Source organism: Pelobates fuscus, chromosome 2 (genome assembly GCF_036172605.1).
Source record: "Pelobates fuscus isolate aPelFus1 chromosome 2, aPelFus1.pri, whole genome shotgun sequence".
NCBI classification, from domain to species: Eukaryota; Metazoa; Chordata; class Amphibia; order Anura; family Pelobatidae; genus Pelobates; species Pelobates fuscus.
The window spans coordinates 74,350,929-74,360,295 of record NC_086318.1 but is presented as its reverse complement, the minus strand read 5'-3'; positions in this window follow the sequence as shown (position 1 = coordinate 74,360,295).

The following is a 9,367-nucleotide window of genomic DNA, read 5'->3' as shown; positions in this document are numbered from 1 at the left end:
CTCCCACACAAAATCCTCCCCTCTGCCTGTGATATGATTACTGAACACAATGGGTAATATAATTATCACAGACAGAGAAATACAGTTTTATAAAACATATCACAGGGACCCCAAAACATGCAATAACGCCATATAACTAATAATATATCCTCAGAAGCGGGGGATCTGGGTGAACCACATATCCAAAATTCACCCAGATCCGTTCAATAGTTTGGAAGATACAGTTTAATGCAGATTCCGCAGAACATATACAGATTATATAAAAAATAATTACTGTATAATGGGTCCCCTGTTGTATAGTTTAAAACTACTGCACGATGTCTTTGTGCACCAAATACCAGCGAGATGGCACCGTGTAGAATAGTCACAACAGTGTCTGTGAGTTAAAATGGCCGCCATCCATTGTTCTCACTATGTGCTTCATCCATTGTTCTCACCATGTGCCTCTGATACATGAAATGGTGGCCACCCAGTAACTCCACAGTATGTCCCCAGATGGTTCTTAAAGGGCCAGTAGCAGCATAATACAATACAACATGCCCAAATCCTGTATTTAAAGGGTCAAATCTCCCAGGGGCCATAGTCAGCAGGCAGGAGGCGGGCAAACAGGCTTCTCCAATGCCCAGTGGCGAGGTTGGTTCCGCCACACAGTGACCCATACAGACACACAATGACCCATACAGACAAACACAATGATCCATACAGACACACAATGACCCATACAGACACACACACTGACGCATACAGACACACACTGACGCATACAGACACACACACACACTGACCCATACAGACTGACATACACAAAAATACTGACTGAAGTAGACTAACACACATCTTAAATTTCCTTGCCTGCACCTGGTGGCCCATCACTTCCTTTGAAGCAATTGAAGCGCCCTTGCGCTGCAGCCTTAATGGATGTCTGGGAGGGAGGCCTGGCTCTGAGGGTTGATGTGGATGCCGCTGGGCCTGTGTTCTACCAGGTGCCAGAACAGTAAGAGATCACAGGGTTGAGGGGCAGAGAGACTAGGAGTGTGATTTGAATTTACACAGCAGCTGGCGAATTACACCTAAAAATATCCAGAATGGAAACATTGAGGAATAGACAGAAAGGTAGTCTACTTAATAGAAATCCAGTACTTTGAACAAAGGCACTGAGAGTTTAGAGCATGGGTTGTCAACCTGGTCCCTACCGCCCACTAGTGGGCGTTTCAGGATTCCAGGTGGGCGGTAGGGATTTTCAATTTTTTTTTTATAAATTGGGCAGGCGGGCGGGCGCGAGCCGGCGGTACCACTGTGACTGGGTACCGCCATCACCACTTGCGGCCCCGTATGGAGGGGTCCATCGGGTGGCCCATGCTGTCAGGGCCACCCGATGGATGTGGATTGTGAGGGGGCCCGGTCAGCGCTGGGCGCTTTAACAGCGCGACCGGGCCCCCTGTGATGACATCAAATCTGCTGGGAGGAAGTGATTCCCCGGTCACTCCTCCCAGCATACAGAGAGCCACCACCTGAGCCACCACTGGACCCCAGGGAAAGTCACCCTCCTGCACCTTAAAGGTAGGAAACAGGAGGGTGACTTAAATATAATGTGTTTGTTTGTGTATGTGTCTTTGTATGTATGTCTTGTGTGTGTCTGTATGTATGTCTTGTGTGTGTCTTATGTAAGTGTCTTGTGTGTGTATGTCTGTATACATGTGTCTTGTCTTTGTATGTATGTCTTGTTTGTGTCTGTGTGTATGTCTGTATATATGTGTGTCTTGTCTTTGTATGTATGTCGTGTGTGTGTCTTTGTGTGTTTGTATGTATGTTTTGTGTGTGTGTGTGTGTGTCTTTGTATGTATGTCTTGTGTGTGTGTGTGTGTGTCTTTGTATGTATGTCTTGTGTGTGTGTCTTTGTATGTATGTCTTGTGTGTGTGTGTGTGTGTCTTTGTATGTATGTCTTTGTGTGTGTGTGTCTTTGTATGTATGTCTTTGTGTGTGTGTGTGTCTTTGTATGTATGTCTTTGTATGTGTCGTGTGTGTGTGTCTGTCTGTATATATGTGTGTATGTATGTGTCGTGTGTGTGTCTGTCTGTATATATGTGTGTATGTATGTGTGTCTGTTTCTTGTGTCTGTCTGTATGTGTATGTGTCTTTGTATGTATGTCTTTGTGTGTGTGTGTGCCTGTCTGTCTGTATGTCTGTATGTGTGTCTGTATGTCTGTATGTATGTGTGCCAGTCTGTTATAGTGGGATACCTAGCTCAGCCTTCCTACTGGGCATTGCTATAAGGAAGGTTAAAAAAAGGGGGGAAAAAGGTGGGGAGGGGAATTGAGGAGGGAGAAGAGGGGAGCTGACGCACAGATGAGAAATCATATTATGCGCAAACAGAGAAGTCGTCTGAATATCACCGAAAGAGGAGACCTTCGTTTGTTCCTTACAACCTCAAGGATCTCATTAATCACTAGTAAAGGTAATTTCAATTTACTTTATTGTTTTCTCATTAAACTTTTTATAAAGTTAAAAACATTATAAACATGCATTAATTGCAAATAAAAAGATAAATGTACGTACATTTATTTTTTTTAAAACACCCTCCTTTCGAAAAAAATATTCCGCACTTGCGCGAAAACTGGTGGGCGGTAAGGAAATTTTTTCAACCAAAAAGATGCATTAGTGGGCGGTAGTTAGAAAAAGGTTGACTACCACTGGTTTAGAGTAACGATTGTCCTTTACTATTACTCTCGACAAGCAGAAGTTCAGAATTTCCTTAAAGTATCAAAGTGAGGTTTACGATAAGCAGAGTCATTAACTAGAGATTGGTGGATACTGTGCTTGTTTCTGATGTGAATTAGTTAATCACTATTCATTGGCAGGCTGTAATTGCTTTCGTAGTCTGTTCCCGTTTTGTTAGAATGCATCGAGTATCACATCTTACTTTGGAAACCAGCATTTCGACCTTATATTTCCTCAAATTATAGTTTTCATTACTGAGCTTTTCATCAGCAAATTTCATGGATGTCCTTCTCGACATTTTCTTTTGATCCAGAAGGTCAGATGGATTTCAAAACTTGTTTTTCTTTGTATTGAATTAGCACTATTTTTTTTAAATTTGGATATAGGTGAATGATTATTGCAAGAAGTAAATGTTTCATTAAGATTTCATGATAGGACAAACTTTCACTTTAAATATTTTAGGTAGATACAATTTCACTTTAAATAGCTTGAGAATTTGAGCAGAAAACTTAACAACTTTAAATAGTTGAACAGTCACTTTAAACAGCTTGTCAAGTTGAGCAGAAATTTTGAACAATTTGATAAGACGAAAAAAGTCACGTTAAACTCCTTAAGCAGTTGACCATTAATTTTTAATATTTTGAATAAATGAACCGTCACCTTGAGAACCTTAATAGAATATACAATCACTTTAGAAGGTTTGGTAAGGTGGAGAGTCACTTTAGTGAATTTAAAGAAGTGAAAAGTAACTTGAAATTAGTTGACAAGATGTAGCCAAAATGCAGACTCTTTCAGCAAAGATGAACTGAGTGTATCCTGGCAGCTTAAGGCCTATAAATTCCAAGATAGAATACTTGAAATATAAGTCTTTATAATCAATGAATAACTGTATACAAAAGGAATATTCAGAAGATGATATAAATGTATAATCACTTAACTCCAATTTGGAAGGAGATAATCTGCTTTATTTTACCTTGAAGCAACTTTTAGTGTGATTAAGCAACATAATATGGCCTGGAGTCTAAGGTCAGGATTGGAGAAGTTTGGCAAAACGATGTCACAGGCAAAGGTTCGGTACACAAGAAAATTAAGTCAGGATCGGTCTTGAATCGCTGGGAAACAATTGAGTGAGCGATTCAATAGGCTTCGTCTAAATAGGAGGGCATCTGACATCAGATGCGGAGGTAGGTGATCGGCAAAACCCGGAAGAGGAGTAAGGGGAAACACCGATGTATTGTGACCTAGAGCAGGATTCAAAATAATGCACGTAATGGGAGTAAACTCTACTTAAAGGGATACTATAGGCACCATAACAACTTTAACTTAATGAGGCTGTTTTGGTGTGTAGATCATGCCACTGCAGTCTCACTGCCTAATTCTTTACCATTTAGGAGTTATATCACTTTGTTTAAACAGCCCTAGTCCCACCTCCCTGCAGGTAACAGGCCCAGCCTTCCTAAACACTTCCTGTAAAGTGAGATCTAATGTTTAAACTTCCTTTATTGCACATTCTGTTTAATTTATAATGTATTATCCCCTGCTCTGTTAATAGCCCTCTAGACCCTGCAGAAGCCTCCTTTGTGTGATTAAAGTTCAGTTTACAGAACAGGAGATTTCTAAAGCAAGTTAACATCTGATTGACAATGAAACAGTTTTGTATGCTGTGTGAGTCACAGTCAGGGAGGTGTGGCTAGGGTGACATAAACAGGAACAAAAGAGATTTAACTCTTACATTTTAGTGACTTGAGCAGTGAGACTGCAGGTGCATGATCTATACACCAAGACTGCTTCATTAAGCTAAAGTTGTTTTGATGTCCATAGTCTCCACTCCTCCTGTTTCTACGGTTTCTTCCCTATCTGTCTCTTCCCTTCCTTCTGCTACTGTTCAGCTTAATTTACCCCCTTCTGTCCTTCCTTCCCTGTCCTCTGCTTCTTTCCCACCCCCTTCTCTATTCCCTTCTTCCCTCCCCCTTCAGCTGAAGCCTTGCAGCAGTTGAGGCCTTGCCTCCTTTCCCTCCCATGCTCTTTCTGTCTTGGCTGCATCTACTCAGGCAGCCAAGGTCACCCCTGCTCCCCCATCCCCTCTTCTTTCACTACTTTACCCTTACCTCTGTGCAGATCCAAGCGGCACGCTTCCTGCTGCCCCCTCTGCTCCCCCGCTGTCTGTGGCCGCCGGAGTGTTTCACCTATTCTGGCAGTACAACGTGGTCCCTCTGTGCTCACCGAAAGTTCACCTCCGGTCATGTGGTTTTCACCGGCCGACTGCATGGAGGTCCCCCGGGCTCTTCCAGGCCCAGGAGAGGTAAGTTAGGAGCTCCTGGGGGGAGGGGGGGGGGCATTGGTCGTCGGCTGCAGCGAGTTAAGCCTAAACTTACCTTTACTAGGTCCCGGATTCCCCAGGCCTCTCTATCCCGTGTTTTGCTGCCTCCTTCTGGGGGGCTGTGGGGTCTATTCACTCTCCTATTTCTTTGAATCTGGGTCTACGGGTGTGCAGTACTTTTGGGGGGGGGGGGGGGGGCATGTCAGGGCTGTCATTGCCAGTTTCTCAAGCAGCGTCTGGGGGGTATGGCTTCTGTTACTATATCTTCACTTGCTCCATTCTCCCCTATGCACCAGACTGTTTGTGTATCAACTACTGTGCCACTGTGTTTGGCTGCTGGAATGGGTGGCCCACACACAGCAGGGTATGAAATCAGTGCCATGCATGCTCCTCTTGGAGTAGATATGCCAAGCAGCACTCCCGCCTTCTGATTCTACTTTTCGCCCTGTTAACCCTACATCCACTGCTGATCCTTCTCCTTCTCATGCCTCTTCTTCTGAGGATCAGGAGGCTGCGGTGTCCTCTTCCCTTGGGTGCTCCCATCTTATCTTCTGTTTTGCAGGAGGTGCTGAGAAACATTGAAATTCCCTCTGCTCGCACTGTATCCAGAGGGTCCGCAGGTCAAGTTCTGTTACTACAGAGGGCGGATACAGCTCGCCCCATTCCTCCAGTGGCTGGATCGTCTCAGGCCGGGCACGTAGAATCATTTGACGAGTGGCAGCACTGCTTTCGGGTACTGGCTTCCTTTTTCTTGGAAAAGCATCCAGCGCAGGCCATTCCTGTCATCAAGTACATGGAGATGATGGATTATATTTATCAACTTTTAGGGAGGTGGCATGGAAGGAGTATGATTCAAAGTTTAGGAGGCGCATGGCGAGTAATCCCTCTCTGTCCTTTGGTGTCCAGGATATGCACCAGTGGTCACACTGGGGGCCAAAGAGGGTCTTGCCTCCTGAGGGTAGCATTTTTTCCCAGTATTCCCACGATTTTCACCGTGGCAGGCAGAAGGGGCGTGAATGCTGGAAATTCCAGGATAAGCAATGTGACAAGGGAGCTGCTTGCTCCTTTCGTCACGTCTGCAGATTCTGTGGGGGTGGCCATCCCAGAGCTGAGTGCAATCGACCTTCTCAGTCTAGGGCCTCCTCTAGTCACTCATTCTCCTCTCTCAAAGGCTCCAACCCCGCTGAAGGTGGACGCAATTGAGAGGTGGCTGACTTTTTACTCTCCCCGGCAGCAAGCTGAATGGCTTCTGACTGGTCTTCGGGAGGGTTTAGTGATCCAAGTTTCGGGTTACTCCCTGGTAAGGTTTCTCCAAGGAATCTTCAATCGGGTATTCTCTCCCCCAAGTGGTCAGGGACAAACTAGCTAAGGAGGTCTCTCTGGGTAGGATAGCTGGCCCCTATGGAAGACTTGTTTTTTTCACCATTGGGTGTAGTGTCCAAATAGGAGCCCAGCAAGTTTAGGCTTATTCAACACTTGTCATACCCTGACGGGGCGTCAGTTAATGACGCCATTGACCCACCCCACTAACAGTCATTTGAAGATGCTTCCTCTACACCCTTCTTCGTTCCGGTGGATGGGTTTTAAGCTTGATGGGGCTTATTACGTGGATAAGTGCTTACCGATGGGCTGCTCGATGTTGTGTGCTTTCTTTGAATCCTTCTTTGCAATGGGCCGTGGCCTCGGGTGCAGGCAGCACATCAGTAGTGCACTACTTGTGGGTCCTGCCGGCTCTCCTCATTGCTCCTATTTGATGACCATCATGAGGAGTCTCATGGCTGAGTTTGGTGTTCCCCTGACAGAGGACAATTCTCTCGGGTCTACACAAGTGATTTCCTTTTTGGGCATTGAAATAGACACCTCTTTAATGCAGTGCAGGCTACCCCAGCACAAGGTTGATAGGATGCTGCTTTCGGTTCGTACGGCTGTAGCAGCGCAGGTTTTGTCCCTGACGGATTTGCAATCACTTTTGGGCCTCCTTAACTTTTCCTGCAGGGTTATTTCCATGGGTCGGGTTTTCAATAGGTGTCTGGAGATGACTCTCCGCGGCAGTCCTAGGGGACTTCAACAGAGTCCATTTTTGGCAGGGGTCCTTCCTTCAACCAGTCTCACCGTTTACGGACGCTTCGGGTTCTTGTGGTTATGGGGCTTATTTTCAGGGGTCTTGGAGTGCCACCCACTGGTCGCCTTTGTGGTGTGCCAGGGGCCTTACGAGAAACCTTACTCTTCTGGAACATTTCTCCATACTGGTGGCTGTGGAGTTGTGGTGCTCGCGTTTCTGTGACTGGTCAGTTGTTTTTTGGACTGTCAACCAGTCGGTCGTTCACGCCATCCATCGGTTGTCCACCTCTTCTCCTCTTGTCATTAGGTTGCTCAGTCTGCTGGCTCTCCGTTTCCTGCCAATTAACATTCGCTTTGCAGCTTGCCATGTTCCCAGGGTCAATAATATGCTGGTAGATGCTTTGTCACGTTTTCAGTGGGATCTTTTTTAGATCCCTTGCTCCATCGGCGGCAGCTCAGGGCACTAATTTAAATACTTTTCTCTGGCAGATGATGGACAATGGAAGCTTCTTTTCCCTTTGGTGAGAACTTCACTGGCTGCTGAAACTTACGTTGTACATCTGCTGCTGGGGCAAATGGGTCAGTTTCTCAATGGGCATCAGGGTTCATGGCGTGGAGGCCTCCCAGGTGGCGGTTTTGAGTTGGCTGGCTACATTGCATTCCTGTGGCTTTTCAAGAGCTATGGTGGGGACCAGACTTGCTGCCCTTTCCTTCTTTTTGAGATTTACAGGTAAGCCAGACCCTTCTAGGTTTCTCATGGTTAGGCAGGTTCTCAAGGGTTGGAGTAGGTCAGAGTCTCATCCACCGGACACTCAGGAACCCATATCCCCTGCGCGTCTGATTTCACTACTGCTTTCTTTACCGTAAGTTTGTTCAGCTGCGTTTGAGGTCTCTCTTTTTCGGGCAGTGTTTGTCCTGGCTTTTCCTGGTGCGCTGTGGGTGAGGGAGCTGGTAGCTCCATCAACCAGGGTGGTGGGCTGCGGGATCCAAGTTGCTCATGTCTCCCTTTCGCCTCAGGCAGTTTTGCTTTTCATTCCCCATTCCAAGTCTGACCAACAGGGGCAAGGTACGTGGGTATCCATGCCTGCCTTGGCGGATAGTGCTCTTTGCCCTGTGCAACTTGTTAGTTCCTTCACTCACTTGCGTCCCCTGAGCTGCACCCAGTTTCTAGTCCACGCAGGGGGGTTTAGCGCTGTCGCGCTTTCAGTTTACTAGAGTTTTGAGCTTAGCGGTGCGTAAGGCGGGGTTGACATCCTGCCATATCACTTCCCATTCTTTTAGGATTGGTGCAGCAACTTGTGCAGCTGTGCTGGGCCACCCCCCGGACGTACCTCGTCGCTTGGGCCGGTGGAGGTCGCAGAGGTACAAGCTATATGTTAGACCCCTATCTGCTGCGTAGGTTGAGGTGTTACCTGTTTTGTTTTCATTTAATCACTCTGGTTTCCTTTGAGGAGCTGCTCCACCCACCGTGTTTGGCTAGTGTTTGGCTGTTCATCCACTGGGTGTCCTTGCACGCACTCTACTCGTCGCTGTACAAGCCTCTGGGGTCCCCAGCTTCTCTGGTGTGTGTCCACTGGCTTTGCCAGAGGCTCAGGCTCAGGCTCAGGCTCGATGGGGGAGTCTGCACATCCTGGTGCTCCATCTTGGTGGCAACAATTTGGGGTCTGTTCCAGTACTAGACCTGGCTCGGGTTGTCTGCTCGGATTTCCATTGGCTTTCTGGCGTGAGGATCGGGTGGTCTAATGTGTTGCCCAGGCTTCAGTGGCCCAGGTTTTCTTCTCCAAGCGCCGCTTAAAGGGCTCGGAAGAAACTTAATAGGCTGGTAGGTCAGGTTGTTGCTGAGCTGCATGGGTTCATCATTAGGCATCCGGACATTTATGCCGACCGGGTTGAGCTTTTTCGGCCTGATGAGGTCCACCTCAGCGCTTCTGGTCTGGACCGTTTTTTGACTGACTTTAATGAGGCTCTGGTGGCCCTGGTCTAACCCAGGTTGCTAAAAAAAATATATATATATATTATTAAGGCTGTTGGTTGCCAGGAAGGGATGGTATCTCTTATGGCGAGAGGGTGCGGCTTTAGGGCATGGTGCGGAGAGAGGAGTTTAGCCCTCGGTGCCGCCACCCTAGCTAAATTTGGTTACCATTTCTATTTTACGTCCGTTCTGTTTGAATGTTTTTTCTGCCATGATGCCTTCATGATGTATTCAATAAATGCAGCCAGCAATGGCTTTACCTCCCAACATATTGTCTGTGTTATTTATGTCAAGG